The sequence below is a fragment of the Ranitomeya variabilis genome, chromosome 3, assembly GCF_051348905.1.
Source record: "Ranitomeya variabilis isolate aRanVar5 chromosome 3, aRanVar5.hap1, whole genome shotgun sequence".
NCBI lineage: Eukaryota > Metazoa > Chordata > Amphibia > Anura > Dendrobatidae > Ranitomeya > Ranitomeya variabilis.
In genome coordinates this window covers 773,223,028-773,240,490 of record NC_135234.1, presented here as the reverse complement: position 1 = coordinate 773,240,490, position 17,463 = coordinate 773,223,028, and the positions used below count along the sequence as shown (strand labels likewise).

The 17,463-nt window shown below is 41.0% G+C and overlaps 1 protein-coding gene and 1 long non-coding RNA gene across 3 annotated transcripts in view; one reads left to right on the top strand and one right to left on the bottom strand.

The window, feature by feature from the left end:
- LOC143817440 (uncharacterized) overlaps positions 1-16,205 on the bottom strand; it is an 80,966-nt gene extending 64,761 nt beyond the window's left edge. Inside the window, exons 1-2 of the long non-coding RNA XR_013224148.1 lie at positions 16,157-16,205; positions 12,852-12,940 (exon numbers count right to left, since the gene is read on the bottom strand). This is a non-coding gene — a long non-coding RNA (uncharacterized LOC143817440). The remainder of the gene's footprint in view (positions 1-12,851; positions 12,941-16,156) is intronic.
- The window catches only part of LOC143817439 (olfactory receptor 52E8-like), a 42,795-nt gene continuing 29,746 nt past the window's right edge, over positions 4,415-17,463 (top strand). The window contains exon 1 of one of the 2 annotated variants that reach the window (XM_077298846.1): positions 4,415-4,479. The gene's annotated coding sequence lies outside the window, so the exon portion shown is untranslated. The remainder of the gene's footprint in view (positions 4,480-17,463) is intronic. The other variant, XM_077298845.1, reaches the window with a different exon arrangement.

Sequence of the window (17,463 nt, the reverse complement as noted above, 5' to 3'; positions counted from 1 at the left end):
CCTCAAGCAAGAGGGTAAGACCCAGAAAGAAATTTCTCAACAAATAGGCTGTTCCCAGAGTGCTGTATCAAGGCACCTCAATGGTAAGTCTGTTGGAAGGAAACAATGTGGCAGAAAACGCTGTACAACGAGAAGAGGTGACTGGACCCTGAGGAAGATTGTGGAGAAGGACCGATTCCAGACCTTGGGGAACCTGAGGAAGCAGTGGACTGAGTCTGGTGTGGAAACATCCAGAGCCACCGTGCACAGGCGTGTGCAGGAAATGGGCTACAGGTGCCGCACTGGACTGGAATGGGCTACAGAGAAGCAGCACTGGACTGTTGCTAAGTGGTCCCAAGTACTTTTTTCTGATGAAAGCAAATTTTGCATGTCATTCGGAAATCAAGGTGCCAGAGTCTGGAGGAAGACTGGGGAGAAGGAAATGCCAAAATGCCTGAAGTCCAGTGTCAAGTACCCACAGTCAGTGATGGTGTGGGGTGCCATGTCAGCTGCTGGTGTTGGTCCACTGTGTTTCATCAAGGGCAGGGTCAATGCAGCTAGCTATCAGGAGATTTTGGAGCACTTCATGCTTCCATCGGCTGAAATGCTTTATGGAGATGAAGATTTCATTTTTCAGCACGACCTGGCACCTGCTCACAGTGCCAAAACCACTGGTAAATGGTTTACTGACCATGGTATTACTGTGCTCAATTGGCCTGCCAACTCTCCTGACCTGAACCCCATAGAGAATCTGTGGGATATTGTGAAGAGAAAGTTGAGAGACGCAAGACCCAACACTCTGGATGAGCTTAAGGCCGCTATTGAAGCATCCTGGGCCTCCATAACATCTCAGCAGTGTCACAGGCTGATTGCCTCCATGCCACGCCGCATTGAAGCAGTCATTTCTGCCAAAGGATTCCCGACCAAGTATTGAGTGCATAACTGAACATTATTATTTGATGTTTTTTTTGTTTGTTATTAAAAAACACTTTTATTTGATTGGACGGGTGAAATATGCTAATTTATTGAGACAGGTTTTTTGGGTTATCAGGAGTTGTATGCCAAAATCATCAGTATTAAAACAATAAAAGACCTGACAAATTTCAGTTGGTGGATAATGAATCTATAATATATGAAAGTTTAATTGTAATCATTACATTATGGTAAATAATGAAATTTAACACTATATGCTAATTTTTTGAGAAGGACCTGTATATATTTTTATTTTTTTGTGTGTGTGTTTTTTTGTTTTTCCATGCGTTTTTTTTTTTTTTTTTTTTTCTTCCCCCCCCCCTTCATAAGAAGGTGATATTTAATATTGTACACACTGTGAAATGGTTCTATTATTCCGGCTAATGTAATTTATTGATACACCGATGTGGTTCTTTTTTCATGGATATGTCTTTCTCTTTTGCGGTTCACAGGGGGTTAATATAATGAATGTTCTGATTGCCCACCTGAGTTTTAATCTAAGCACTTGCTGTTTTAGTGTTCTGTGTTGTATAAAATGTTAATATGTGGTTCCATATCCATGCCATGACTAAGACCTGATGGTCAAAACGCGTCGGCGTTGACCACCTGGGACCCCCATCTCTCCTTTTTGCAAATGTTTGCATTTTAAAGTGTTTCTAATAAATTGACTTTTAGAAGATCCATGCTGGAGATTTTTTTTTTTCTTTTTTTTTCTTTTTCATTGCTGGCTCTGGACTACGCCCTTGACCAAGGCGGCTCCGTGCGTGGACATCATTGCACTGTTGAGGGATTGGTGAGCTGACTTATTTTCTTCCCATTTTTTCCTTTTTCCCTATTTTTGTATTTTGTGGTCATGAATGGTACTTGTGGAGTCGGTGTGGAGATCTTTTTGCACACTCTGCGTGGTTTTTGTAGATTTTTGTACTGACCGCTTAGTTCCCTTTCCTATCCTCTGACTATTTAGTAAGATTGGGCCTCCTTTGCTAAAACCTGTTTCATTCCTGTGTTTGTAACTTTCCTCTTAACTCACCGTCAATATATGTGGGGGGCTGCCTTTTCCTTTGGGGAATTTCTCTGAGGCAAGGTGAGGCTTTTATTTCTATCTTTAGGGGTAGTTAGCTCTTAGGCTGTGAAGAGGCGTCTAGGGAGAGTTAGGAACGCTCCACGGCTATATCTAGTGTGTGTGATAGGATTAGGGTTTGCGGTCAGTAGAGCTCCCACTTCCCCAGAGCTTGTCCCAGATTTCTAGTTTAACCATCAGGTCATTCCGGGTGCTCCTAACCACCAGGTCCATAACAGTTATCACTGTTATCTGTGGTGTTACATAGGACTGCAGGTGACATCACTACATTATCTGTACTCAGAGAGTTATCACTGTGTTGTCTGTGGTGTTACATAGGACTGCAGGTGACATCACTACATTATCTGTACTCAGAGTTATCACTGTGTTGTCTGTGGTGTTACATAGGACTGCAGGTGACATCTACTACATTATCTGTACTCAGAGAGTTATCACTGTTATCTGTGGTGTTACATAGGACTGCAGGTGACATCTACTACATTATCTGTACTCTCAGTGTTATCACTGTGCTATCTGTGGTGTTACATAGGACTGCAGGTAAAATGTAATATAGCTGTTGTCACTATGTATAATTTACAATATCTTCCTTAGCTCTAATACAGTTGTGCTCAAAAGTTTACATATCACGGATGAATTTTTGCATTCTTGGCTTTTTTTCGGAGAATATGAATGATAACACCAAAACTTTTCCTCCACTCATTGTTAGTGGTTGGGTGAAGCCATTTATTATCAGACTACTGTGTTTTCTCTTTATAAATCATAATGACAACCCAAAACATCCAAATGACCCTGATCAAAAGTTCACATACCCCATTTCTTAATACCGTGTATTGCCCCCTCTAACATCAATGACAGCTTGAAGTCTTTTGTGGTAGTTATGAACGAGTTTCTTTATTTTCTCACATAGTAAAGCTGCTCACTCTTCTTGGCATAAAGCCTCCAGTTCCTGTAAATTCCTGGGCTGTCTAGCATGAACTGGGCGCTTGAGATCTCCCCAGAGTGGCTCAATGATATAGAGGTCAGGAGACTGAGATGGCCACTCCAGAACCTTCACTTTGTTCTGCTGTAGCCAATGACAGGTCGACTTGGCCTTGTGCTTTGGATCGTTGTCATGTTGGAACGTCCAAGTACGTCCCATGCGCAGCTTCCGGGCTGATGAGTGCACATTTTCCTCCAGTGTTTGCTGATAACGTGCTGCTTTCATCTTTCCTTCAACTTTGACCAAGTTTCCTGTGCCTTTATAGCTCACACATCCCCAAAAGATCAGCGATCCACCTCCATGCTTTACAGTAGGAATGGTGTTCCTTTCATCATAGACCTTGTTGACCTCTCTCCAAATGTAACGCTTATGGTTGTGGCCAAAAAGTTCAATTTTGGTCTCATCACTCCAAATTACCTTGTTCCAGATGTTTTGAGGCTTGTCTCTGTGCTGTTTTGCATATTGTAGGTGAGATACTTTGTGGCATTTGCGCAGTAATTGTTTTTTTCTGGCGACTCGACCATGCAGCCCATTTTTCTTCAAGTGCCTCCTTATTGTGCATCTTGAAACAGCCACACCGCTAGTTTTCAGAGAGTCCAGTATTTCAGCTGATGTTATTTGTGGGTTTTTCTTTGCACCCAGAACAATTTACCTGGCAGTTGTGGACGACATTTTTGTTGGTCTACCTGACCGTGGTTTTGTTGTTACAGAGCCCCTGATTTTCCACTTGTTAATTATAGTGTGAACGCTGCTGACTGGCGTTATCAATTCCTTGGATATATTTTTGTATCCCTTTCCTGTTTTATACAGTTCAACTACCTTTTCCCGTAGATCCGTTGACAATTGTTTTGCTTTCCGCATGACTCACAATCCAGAAATGTCAGTGGCTGGATGAAAGATGCCAGAGTCTGTCTGGATCCCAGAAACTCACTCAGCTTTTATGCGCACACTAATTACAAGCAAACAGGTCACAGGTGAGGATGTTCCCTTTAGTAGCCATTCACACCCATTTGTGTCAACTTCTGTGCATGTTATCAGGCCAAAATCACCAGGGGATGTGAACTTTAGATCAGGGTCATTTGGATGTTTTGTGTTGTCATTATGATTTAATAAGAGAAAACACAGTAGTCTGACAATAAATGGCTTCACCCAACCACTAACCATGAGTGCAGGAAAAGGTTTGGTGTTATCATTTATATTCTCTGAAAAAAGGCCAATAGAGCAAAAATTCTGCTGGGGTGTGTAAACTTCTGAGCACAACTGTATAAGGTAACTCACCTGTTCCTGGTCTGTAAGTTCGGCCTCTCTGGCGCTGATTATTGTATTGAGAACAGTGTCAGGCTGGTGTGGAGGCGGAGAGGGCCAGTGACAGATTTATTCCTGACATTTCCTTTTTCCACATTACACCTGCTGGGCTCAAGGTGCAGCCACTACTGCGGCGCTGAGTGCCGGACACACGGTGACTCCGGTGAGTAGATGTTTCTTTTCCTCTGGTTCTTGTTACTTCTAATATAATTATAGAAGAAATTTTGTATCAAAAGTTAACCCCTTCATGCCGCGCTCCTGTTTCGTTTTTGCGTTTTCATTTTTTGCTCCCCTCCTTCCCAGAGCCATAACTTTTATATTTTTCCATCAATTTGGCCATGTGAGGGCTTATTTTTTGCGGGACGAGTTGTACTTTTGAAAGACATCATTGGTTTTACCATGTCTTGTACTACAAAACAGGAAAAAAATTCCAAGTGTGGTGAAATTGCAAAAAAGTGCAATCCCATGTGTGTTTTTTGTTTGGCTTTTTTGCTAGGTTCACTAAATGCTAAAACTAAGCTGCCATTATGATTCTCCAGGTCATTACGAGTTCATAGACACCAAACATGTCTAGGTTAGTTTTTATCTAAGTGGTGAAAAAAAATTCAAAACTTTCCTAAAAAAAAAAAAAAGTGTCATTTTCCGATACCCGTAGCGTCTCCAATTTTCATGATCTGGGGTCGGTTGAGGGCTTATTTTTTTGCGTGTTGAGCTGGCGTTTTTAATGATATCAATTTTGTGCAGATATGTTCTTTTGATCACCCGTTATTGCCTTTTAATGCAATGTCGCAGTGACCAAAAAAACATAATTCTGGCGTTTTTTAATTTTTTTCTCGCTATGTTGTTTAGCGATCAGGTTAATCCTTTTTTTTATTGATAGATCGGGCGATTCTGAACACGGCGATACCAAATATGTGTAGGTTTGATTTTTTTTTTATTGTTTTATTTTGGATGGGGCGAAAGGGGGGTGATTTAAACTTATATATTTTTTTTATTTTTTTCATATTTTTAAAAACCTTTTTTTTAAACTTGTGCCATGCTTCTATAGCCTCCATGGGAGACTAGAAGCTGGTATAGCCTGATCAGCTCTGCTACATAGAGGTGATGATCAGATCGCCCCTATGTAGATGAATACATTGCTATGTGCACCGACCACAGGGGGGCGCTCACAGCAGGCCGGCATCAGTAACCACAGAGGTCTCAAGGACCTCTATGGTTACCATTCTGACGCATCGCCGACCCCTGATCATGTGACAGGGGTCGGCGATGCGCTCATTTCTGGCCGTGTGGCCGGAAGCGGTAGTTAAATGCTGCTGTCAGTGTTTGATAGCAGCATTTAACAGGTTAATAGAGGCGGGTGAATCGCGATTTCACCCCCCGCTATTGCGCGCACATGTCAGCTGTACAAAACAGCCAACATGTCGCGACTTTGATGCGGGCTCACCACCGGAGGCCGCATCAAAGGGGGAGACACGACATGGCCGTACTTAAAGCAACATAAAAAATTACTGAGAGAGAAGGAGACGAGCAAAATGTATCACAATAATACTCCTCATTGTGTAAGTATTGTCCTATAATGTATGACATGTGACCTCTAAACTGGGTCCCTAAAGTTACATAGGACTGCAGGTAACTTGTCCATATCTATCATCTATCTATTATCTATCATCTATCTATTTATCTATCTATATCTATCTATATCTATTTTATATTATCTATTTATCTATGTATCTATCTATCTATCTATCATCTATATATTATCTATCATCAATTTATCTATCTATCTATCTATCTATCTATCTATCTATTATCTATTTTATATTATCTATTTATCTTTCTATCTCTATCCATCTATCTATCTATCTATCTATCTATCTATCTATTATCTATCTATCTATCTATCTATCTATCTATCTATCTATCTATCATCTATCTATTATCTATCTATCTATCTATCTATCTATTATATATTATCTATCTATCTATCTATCTATCTATCTATCTATCTATCTATCTATCTATCTATCTATCTATCTATCTATCTCTCTCTCTCTCTCTAGTCCAGGGGCAGAGAATGAATTAATAGAGAACATGGTGAAGAGGTTAATGGTGAAGGCGTTCATGATAAAATCATAGTAAGGGCTGTGAAGGGGTTAATGTAAAGTTCCTGAAATTGTTCATTGCAAATTCCTTGGTGACTGGTGAAGATTTCGGGTGTCTTGGGCAGTTACAGGATTAGCGGCAATGTTTCTGGTGGTCTTGGGGTATTAAAAGCATTATTGATACAGCACTGACTTGATCCTTAGACCTGATGATCGAGAAGAATGTTTTCCTTGGTGGCCCTTAGACACTGTGTCCTTAGGCAGCTGCCCAATCCCACCCTCCATACACTCCTGCTTCTTAAAGGCACGCTCCCCTATTTCCCCCTGTGATCACATCCAGTGGATTAGTGCTGCGGGTTTTATTATGACGTCCTGTTATTTTCCGCGCTCGGCTGGTTTCTTACACTCAGGAGGAAATGTTAGTAAATCAATAACGGTGACATTATTACACATGATGCGGTAACATTATAAATGAGCTGATAGCCGATCTGCAAATACGGAAACGTTCCCAGAGGCGACAAATTCACTGACTCCAGATAGTATCATGGCGACATCAGCGGTCACTACACGACCGTGCACATCACTGCGCACACACAGGCTGCCGAATGCACGTTTCAGTGGTTTTATGTCATTATTATAACAGCGCGATAACTTATTATACTCCATTAGGTATACATTGTATAATAGGATGATTAAAGCTGCAATATACCGCTGCCAGGCATTAATGGCACACTGCTGTGACCACGATCACCTATAACCTTGTGTAGATCTATTATTATTACTTTATGTATTGAGCCATTTGGGCACTGTATGGAGGTATTATGGGAGAACTCTATGGAGGTATTATGTGCGCACTCTATGGCGGTATTATGTGAGCACTCTATGGCAGTATTATGTGAGCACTCTGGCAGTATTATGGGAGAACTCTATGGCGGTATTATGGGAGCACTCTATGGCGGTATTATGTGAGCACTCTATGGCAGTATTATGTGCGCACTCTATGGCAGTATTCAAAGCTGCCATTAGTAATTTCAGGGCCCCATACGGGCACATTTTTCGGGCCCCCTTGAGACTCTGCCCAGGCTCCACCCCACCTCCAATTCTCATTGAAAACCTCCACTTCTGCACCACATCCTCACCAATCACACATTTACAGTTCCCATTGAACACCAGATCACATACATAGCCAGCAGATTTTGTCATGGCCAAAATATTTTTTTTGCTGCCACCATGACAAGGTAGACTCTTTTGGCTGCACTCTACTCTACTCTATCCTATTAAACATTTCTTAAAATATCCAATACTCTTCTTAGGTATAGTTTTATTTATTTTTCTTTAAGGGAATAAGTCACATGCATTTTTTAAAATGACCAATAAAGCCACATACAAGGGACAAATACCATCACACCATGACCAGACCACATATTACCACCACATAGTGACCAAATAATACCATGTATAAGGAACAAATACCACAACACCATGACCAGACCACATATTACCACCTCATAGGGACTGAATACTACAATACTGATCATTAATAAAAAAAAATACAACACTAAGTGCCATTATACACAGGAGCTCTGTATATAGTGTCAGTGTACCGGTAATACAGTGATCACCAGTGACATTATACACAGGAGCTCTGTATATAGTGTCAGTGTACAGGCAATACAGTAATTACCAGTGCCATTATACACAGCAGCTCTGTATATAGTGTCAGTGTACCGGTAATACAGTGATCACCAGTGACATTATACACAGGAGCTCTGTATATAGTGTCAGTGTACAGGCAATACAGTAATTACCAGTGACATTATACACAGAAGTTCTGTATATTGTGTCAGTGTACAGGTAATAGTGATCACCATTGACATTGTACACAGAAGCTCTATATATAGTGTACAGGTAATACAGTGATCACAAGTGACATTATGCAGAGGAGCTCTGTATATAGTGTACAGAGTACAGATAATACAGTGATCACCAGTGACATTATACATAGGAGCTCTGTATAGAGTTTATAGTGTACAAGTAATATAGGGATCACCGGTGACATTATACACAGATCTGTATATAGTGTCAATGTACAGATAATACAGTGATCACCAGTGACATTATACACAGGAGCTCTGTATATAGTGTATAGTGTACAGGTAATACAGTCACTCACTAGTGACATTATACACAGGACCTCTATATATATATTGTCAGTGTACAGGTAATACAGGGATCACCAGTAACATTATACACAGGAGCTCTGTATATACTGTCAGTGTACAGGTAATATAGTGATCACCAGTGACATTATACACAGGACCTCTATATATATATTGTCACTGTTCAGGTAATACAGGGATCACCAGTGACATTATGCAGAGGAACTCTGTATAGTTATAGTGTTAGTGTACAGGTAATACAGTGATCACTGGTGACATTATACACAGGAGCTCTGTATATCTAATATATAAAGCTGAATGTGTGTATGAATGTATGTGTGTATGTCCGGGATTGGCATCTGCACCGTCGCAGCTACAGCCACAAAATTTTGCACAGTCACACATCTGGACCCCGAGAGCGTCATAGGCTATGTTGTGAGGTGAAATTTTAACCCCGCGCTTTCGAATTCACCAAACAATTTTGCCCCTATCTACATAATGGGGAAAAAGTGAAAGGAAAAGTGTTGGAGGCGTCGCAGCTACAGGCACAAAATTTTGCACAGTCACACGTCTGGACCCTGAGAGCGTCATAGGCTATGTTGTGAGGTGAAATTTTAACCCCGCGCTTTCCAATTCACCAAACAATTTTGCCCCTATCTACATAATGGGGAAAAAATGAAAGGAAAAGTGTTGGAGGCAAATTAACAGCTGCCAGATGTGAACAATGGGGACTTAAAGAATGACAGTGATGGCGCCAAAGAGTATATACTGTACAGTTGCTAAGGTGGGGCCCCAACATGGGATAATCACCACACCACCACGGGGATATGAACACACACACAAAATGCGCCACACACTACCACGTGCTCGAACACATATACCACCCTCAGCGCACATTTCACCACACATACACCAACCTCGCCACATAAAAGTTGAAACACAAAAGTCGCCGCTCAAAACTCGCCACACGTGCAAAACTCACCTCATGGAAAACTCGCCACACGCAAAACTTGCACACGCAGAAAAATTGCCACATGCACAAAAGTTGCAACACATGCAAAAGTTGCCTCACACAAAACTTGCACATACTCAAAACGCACCACACATAAAACTCGCCACGTGCAAAACTCGCCATGCGCAAAACTTCCTGCACACAACTTGCTACACTAACCTGTCACATGCAACTCGACACACAAAAAGTTGCTACACGCATGTCGCCACACAAAACTCATCTCACAAAAGTCGCTACATGCATGTCACCACACGCAACTCAACACACACAACTTGACACACGAAACTCGCCCTAAAACACACACAAGTCTGGTATTATCCTTCAAAAATAAAAATCTGATTAATAAGCTGAAAAACTACAAGAGCAACAAATGTACCATATAGGAATCCGGCAGCTGTCAGTCACATGACCTGTCTATTATGTGTATGTGTGAGCTAATATATACTGCCAGGGGGGAGGGCTTACTGTAGGCTGGGGATTTATCAGGCTGCCAATTTAGCTTACAAATACTGAGGTAAAAATACTGACCAAATAACGTGTGAACGAGGTCTAACACAGGAGGAGATGACATACAGATATATACTATATACAGGAGGAGATGACACACAGGTATATACTATTTACAGGGGAGATGACACACAGGTATATACTATATACAGGGGAGATGACACACAGGTATATACTATATACAGGAGGAGATGACATACAGGTATATACTATATACAGGAGGAGATGACACACAGGTATATACTATATACAGGAGGAGATGACACACAGATATATACTATATACAGGAGAGATGACACACAGGTATATACTATATACGGGGAGATGACACACAGGCATATACTATATACAGGAGAGATGACATACAGGTATATAGTATATACAGGAGGAGATGACACACAGGTATATACTATATACTGGAGGAGATGACACACAGGTATATACTATTTACAGGAGAGATGACATACAGGTACATACTACATACAGGAGGAGATGACATACAGGTATATACTATATACAGGAGGAGATGACACACAGGTATATACTATATACAGGAGCAGATTACCTACAGGTATATAGTATATACAGGAGGAGATGACATACAGGTATATGCTATATACAGGGGAGATGACACACAGGTATATACTGTATACAGGAGGAGATGACACACAGATATATACTATATACAGGAGAGATGACACACAGGTATATACTATATAGAGGAGGAGATGACATACAGGTACATACTGCATACAGGAGGAGATGACATACAGGTACATACTACATACAGGAGGAGATGACACACAGGTATATACTATATACAGGAGCAGATTACCTACAGGTATATAGTATATACAGGAGGAGATGACATACAGGTATATGCTATGTATAGGAGATGACATACAGGTATATATTATATACAGGAGGAGATGACACACAGATATATACTATATATAGGTGAGATGACACACAGGTATATACTATATACAGGAGATTACATACAGGTATATACTATATACAGGAGGAGATGACACACAGATATATACTATATACAGGAGAGATGACACACAGGTATATACTATATAGAGGAGAAGATGACATACAGGTACATACTACATACAGGAGGAGATGACATACAGGTATATAATATATACAGGAGGAGATGACACACAGGTATATACTATATACAGGAGCAGATTACCTACAGATATATAGTATATACAGGAGGAGATGACATACAGGTATATGCTATGTATAGGAGGAGATGACATACAGGTATATACTATATACAGGAGGAGATGACACACAGATATATACTATATATAGGTGAGATGACACACAGGTATATACTATATACAGGAGATTACATACAGGTATATCTAATATATAAAGCTGAATGTGTGTATGTATGTATGTGTGTATGTCCGGGATTGGCATCTGCACCGTCGCAGCTACAGCCACAAAATTTTGCACAGTCACATGTCTGGACCCCGAGAGCGTCATAGGCTATGTTGTGAGGTGAAATATTAACCCCGCGCGTTCCAATTCACCAAACAATTTTGCCCCTATCTACATAATGGGGAAAAAGTGAAGGGAAAAGTGTTGGAGGCAAATTGACAGCTGCCAGATGTGAACAATGGGGACTTAAAGAATGAGAGCGATGGCGCCAAAGAGTATATACCGTACAGTTGCTAAGGTGGGGCCCCGACATGGGATACTCACCACACACGGGGATATGAACACAAACACAAAATGCGCCACACACTACCACGTGCTTGAACACATACACCACCCTCAGCACACATTTCACCACACACACACCAACCTCGCCACATAAAAGTCGAAACACAAAAGTCACCACTCAAAACTCGCCACGCGCAAAACTCTCCACATGCAAAACTCGCCACACGTGCAAAACTCACCTCATGGAAAACTCACCTCATGCAAAACTTGCACACACAGAAAAATTGCCACATGTACAAAAGTTGCAACACATGCAAAAGTTGCCTCACACAAAACTTGCACATACTCAAAACGCACCACACATAAAACTCGCCACACGCAAAACTCACCATGCGCAAAACTTGCTGCACACAACTTGCTACACTAACCTGTCACATGCAACTCGACACACAAAAAGTTGCTACATGCATGTCACCACACAAAACTCATCTCACAAAAGTCGCTACATGCATGTCGCCACACGCAACTCAACACACACAACTTGACACACGAAACTCGCCCTAAAACACACACAAGTCTGGTATTATCCTTCAAAAATAAAAATCTGATTAATAAGCAGACAAACTACAAGAGCAACAAATGTACCATATAGGAAATCCGGCAGCTGTCAGTCACATGACCTGTCTATTATGTGTATGTGTGAGCTAATATATACTGCCAGGGGGGAGGGCTTACTGTTGGCTGGGGATTTATCAGGCTGCCAATAGCAACCAATCACAGCTCAGCTTCTATTTTGCTACAGTTAATTAACCTGAGCTCTGATTGGTTAATATAGGCAACAAAGACATTCTCAGTATAACAAAGCTAATATATGTTGTGAAATTCTTCTATTTGCTTAGTTTTTGCCTTTTAATAATTACATTTCTATCTATTTGTTTTGTGGTTTTTGTGTGCAGAATAAATTTTTGTTAACACATTCTATTTTGCTAACAGCAGTCATTAACCCGGGCGAAGCCGGGTAGTACAGCTAGTATATATATAATGTAAGTGTACAGGTATCACACTGACTTACCAGTGACATCTCTAGTTGAAGTCCTTCATCTTTCTTTTCTCCTTCATACAAAGGAGATTGCTGTCACGTCCTTCAGCCAGGATTTGCCTCTACATAAAATAACACACAGTTATCCAGAGCACATTTCCCACTTTTTTGCTTTCTTCTACACTACACAGCTGAGTACAGACATGCATTAATATATAATTGGTTATTACGCAACACACAAATATAATTTATAATCCACCACCTTGCCCCCACTAACTATACATTGCCACTTTCCCCACCTAATAACTCTATAATTTAATTAGCACCTGTACTTTCCCCCAATTCAACACCACTCACTGCATCCTCAGCGCCCCCACTGTGTACCTTCTGCTCCTCCAATTCCCTTATATTTACATTTCCCTTCCACCACAATTAATTGTCATGTCTTCTCTATCTCCTACCCTCTATTCATTACACAGGTCAACAAAAAAATTTTTTTTTTCTGGTGTCCAAAATATTTTAATGAATTTGGGGTATTTTTGGGGTGCTGATTCTGAATATGTCATCAGTTTTGCCAGATTTGCTCAAGTTTTTGAGATTTTTGGTATCTTATTTATAGCACTTGTTGGTAAATGCGACGCATCATCTCATTAATTTCTTTGGATTAGTACTTGAACTGAGCAGTTCTCAATATAGTTTTGTGTTAATTAGTGTTCTAAAAGTTTGTTCATAGCTTGATTTTTGCACTAACTTTATGTTGTTGTCTGTTTTCCAGTGAAAAGCATGAACTCATCAAGAAGAAGTTGTCTTAACGATCCAGACTCATTCTGTTACATTTGTGGTGAATACACACTGCCAAAACATAGAAGAAACATAACAGACTTCGTAAAAAAAGTGTATTTTGCCTATTTTGGGGTTATGCTTGGGGACCAAGACAAGTTTTGGGCACCACACATAGTGTGCAAAGCATGTATCGAATGATTACGAAAATGGAGCAAAGGACAAAGAAAAAGCTTCAAATTTGGTGTTCCAATGGTGTGGAGAGAGCCAAAAAATCATCATGATGACTGTTATTTCTGGTAAACACAGGTACAGGCACATCTTCACAATGAGGGACAGGCCTTCTTGCAGATTCCATGTTACTCCCATTTTCGTTTCTTATGCTTATTGAATCCTTGCACTTGCACTGCACAGAAATAACAGTCATCATGATGATTTTTTGGCTCTCTCCACACCATTGGAACACCAAATTTGAAGCTTTTTCTTTGTCCTTTGCTCCATTTTCGTAATAATTCGATACATGCTTTGCACACTATGTGTGGTGCCCAAAACTTGTCTTGGTCCCCAAGCATAACCCCAAAATAGGCAAAATACACTTTTTTTACGAAGTCTGTTATGTTTCTTCTATGTTTTGGCAGTGTGTATTCACCACAAATGTAACAGAATGAGTCTGGATCGTTAAGACAACTTCTTCTTGATGAGTTCATGCTTTTCACTGGAAAACAGACAACAACATAAAGTTAGTGCAAAAATCAAGCTATGAACAAACTTTTAGAACACTAATTAACACAAAACTATATTGAGAACTGCTCAGTTCAAGTACTAATCCAAAGAAATTAATGAGATGATGCGTCGCATTTACCAACAAGTGCTATAAATAAGATACCAAAAATCTCAAAAACTTGAGCCAATCTGGCAAAACTGATGACATATTCAGAATCAGCACCCCAAAAATACCCTAAATTCGATGAAATATCTTTGGCACCAAAAATGCTGTTGACCAGTGTTATCAACTGCTCTCCCCCAAAACAATACATCATTGACTGTCCCCCATAACCCTATCTCAATATATCATTTTCTTTCCCATCCTCAAAATTCATCATTATTTGCTGTCCCACCCCCATCCTCAGTTCATCATTTGCAGACACACTCGATCAAGCTGATATTTCCAGTTTACAGGGGTATCAAAAGAGATCGTTTTTCCTTTGTCTAGATGCCTTATGCAGCAAGAGACACTGATATCCATGACCCTTATTCGTTAGTAGATTTGATGCTCGTGTATTAATCATGCTACATCGGCCCCTCCATTGCGATGATGGTTGTCTCTTCGCCCCCCTTTTCACTTCATCATTTACAGTCACCCCGTCACTTCATCATTTGCAGCCCTCCTCTCCCCCACTACATTATTTGCAGTCCCTCTCCCCACTTCATAATGTGCAGTCCCCCTCCGCCCATGTCATCATTTGCTGTCCCCTCCCCCTCATTACATCATGTGCAGTCCCCCTCCCTCTCACTTCATCATGTGCCATCCCCCTTCCCCCACTTCATCATTTGCAGTCTCCCCACTTCATTTGTACTCCCTCTCGCACCTCATCATGTGTAGTCCCCCTCCCCTCAATCACTTCATCATGTACAACCCCCCTCCCCTCAATCACTTCATCATTTGCAGTCCTCCTCCCCCACTTCATCATTTGCAGTCCCCCTCCCTCTCACTTCATCATTTGCAGCCCCCTCCCCTCAATAATTTCATCATTTGCAGTCCCCCTCCCTCTCACTTCATCATGTGCAGCCCCCCTCCCCATTTCATAATTTGCAGTTCACTCCCCCAATTCATCATTTGCAGTCCCCTCCCCACTTCATTATTTGCAGTCTCCCTCCCCCACTTCATCATTTTCAGCCCCCCTCCCCCACTTCATTATTTTCCATCCCCCTCCCCACTTCATCATTTGCAGCTCCCCTCCCCCACTTCATTATTTGCAGTCCCCCTCCCCACTTCATCATTTGCAGCCCCCTTCCCCCACTTCATCATTTGCAGTCCCCCTCCCCATTTCATCATTTGCAGTCCCCTCCCTCACTTCATCATTTGCAGTCCCCTCCCCACTTCATCATTTGCAGTCCCCTCCCCCACTTCATAATTTGCAGCCCCTATCCCCCTCTTCATCATGTGCAGACCCCTCCCCTTCATCATTTGCAGTCCCCCTCCCCCACTTCATTATTTGCACTCTCCCTCCCCCACTTCATCATTTGCAGTCCCCCACACTTCAACATGTGCAGTCTCCATTCATCATTTGCAGTCCCCTCCCGCCACTTCATAATTTTCAGTCCCCCTCCCCACTTCATCATTTGCAGCCCCCCTCCCCACTTCATCTTTTGCAGTCCCCTCCCCCACTTCATTATTTCCAGTCCCTCCCCCACTTCATCATTTTCAGTCCCCCTCCCCCACTTCATAGTTTTCAGTCCCCCTCCCCCACTTCATAGTTTTCAGTCCCCCTCCCCACTTCATCATTTGCAGTTCTCCCTCCATAACCCAATTATATAGAAGGAAAAAAGCAGCTTACCACACCGTGCAATGTGAAGTCCTGATTGGACATTTTTCTGGAAAGTGCTAGTCCAGCTGGTGATTGCGGCAACGTAGAACAGAAGGGGAGGATGAAGCTCACCACAAAGTTCCAGTTAATAAAATTGAAAAAATGATTAAGTGAAAAACATGATTAAAAACAAAACTTGATGCGTTTCTGGCACATCAGTGCCCTTCGTCATAGGATACATAGTAATGAAAATATGGTCATATATACTGTATATGTAGAGAGAAAGAAACCCACAAGTGTGATCGTAATTGAATTGAGAGTGACGTGATGTATGGACTGATGTGCAATTGGATGTGCTGAGTTGTCGGCTTTAAGCAGAAGCAGGTGTTCAGGGAATGCAAGATGAAATAAAACAAAACTAATTCATATACTTTAGTTTGATAACTTTATTTTCATTTAGTATTGAAAAGTATGACTATTAATTTCAATAAATGTTAGAGATTGTTTTTATGGTTCATGCCATTTGGCTATTTGGTGTCCAAATGGAGAATCGAGAAGGGTTCCCACAACATGAGTTCTTTTTGCCAGTTCCCCACTCGATTAAGTTTCATAATTCTTTCAACCCCCATAAAAGAAAAACTGGAAAGATCACTCTGATGTAGTAAAGTGTCATGATGGATAATACGAATGGTAACAAAAGAGCTTAGAAAAACTTCTAAACAGATTAAAGGTGAACGTCAAGCTCAAGGAACATCAGTGTCAGATCGCACCATCCATCGCTGTATGAGCCAAAGTGGACTTCATGAAAACTGTTGAAGGAAATAGTTGCAAAAATAGGGTCTTATCTGGGAGATAAATGGTTAATACAAAGGACTGCACTCATCTAACATAGCTGAGATCAAGCATTGAGAAGTTTCACTGCAACAGATCCATGGGTCCAAAAAGGACCGGCCGTTAGGTATAAAATTAGTGAAAAAACGTGGTCCTGTTCTGCGCTGCTGAATCACTGATGTCCAGACGTATTAATAATTGTGGTTTTTATTCAACACGTTTCCGAGTTTCACAGAACTCCTTCATCAGGAAATACCACATACCATTCTTGTGGTAATTCCTGATGGAGTTCTGTGAAACTTTGAAACGTGTTGAGTAAAAACCACAATTATTAATAAGTCTGGACTTCAGTGATTTAACAGCAGAGAACAGGACCACTTTTTTTCCCTAAATTTATACCCAAAGTGGACTTCATGGAAGACGACCAAGGAGGACATCATTGTTGAAAAAATATAAAAAAAAACAGACTAAAGTTTGCCAAAATACATGTTGACAAGCCACAAAGC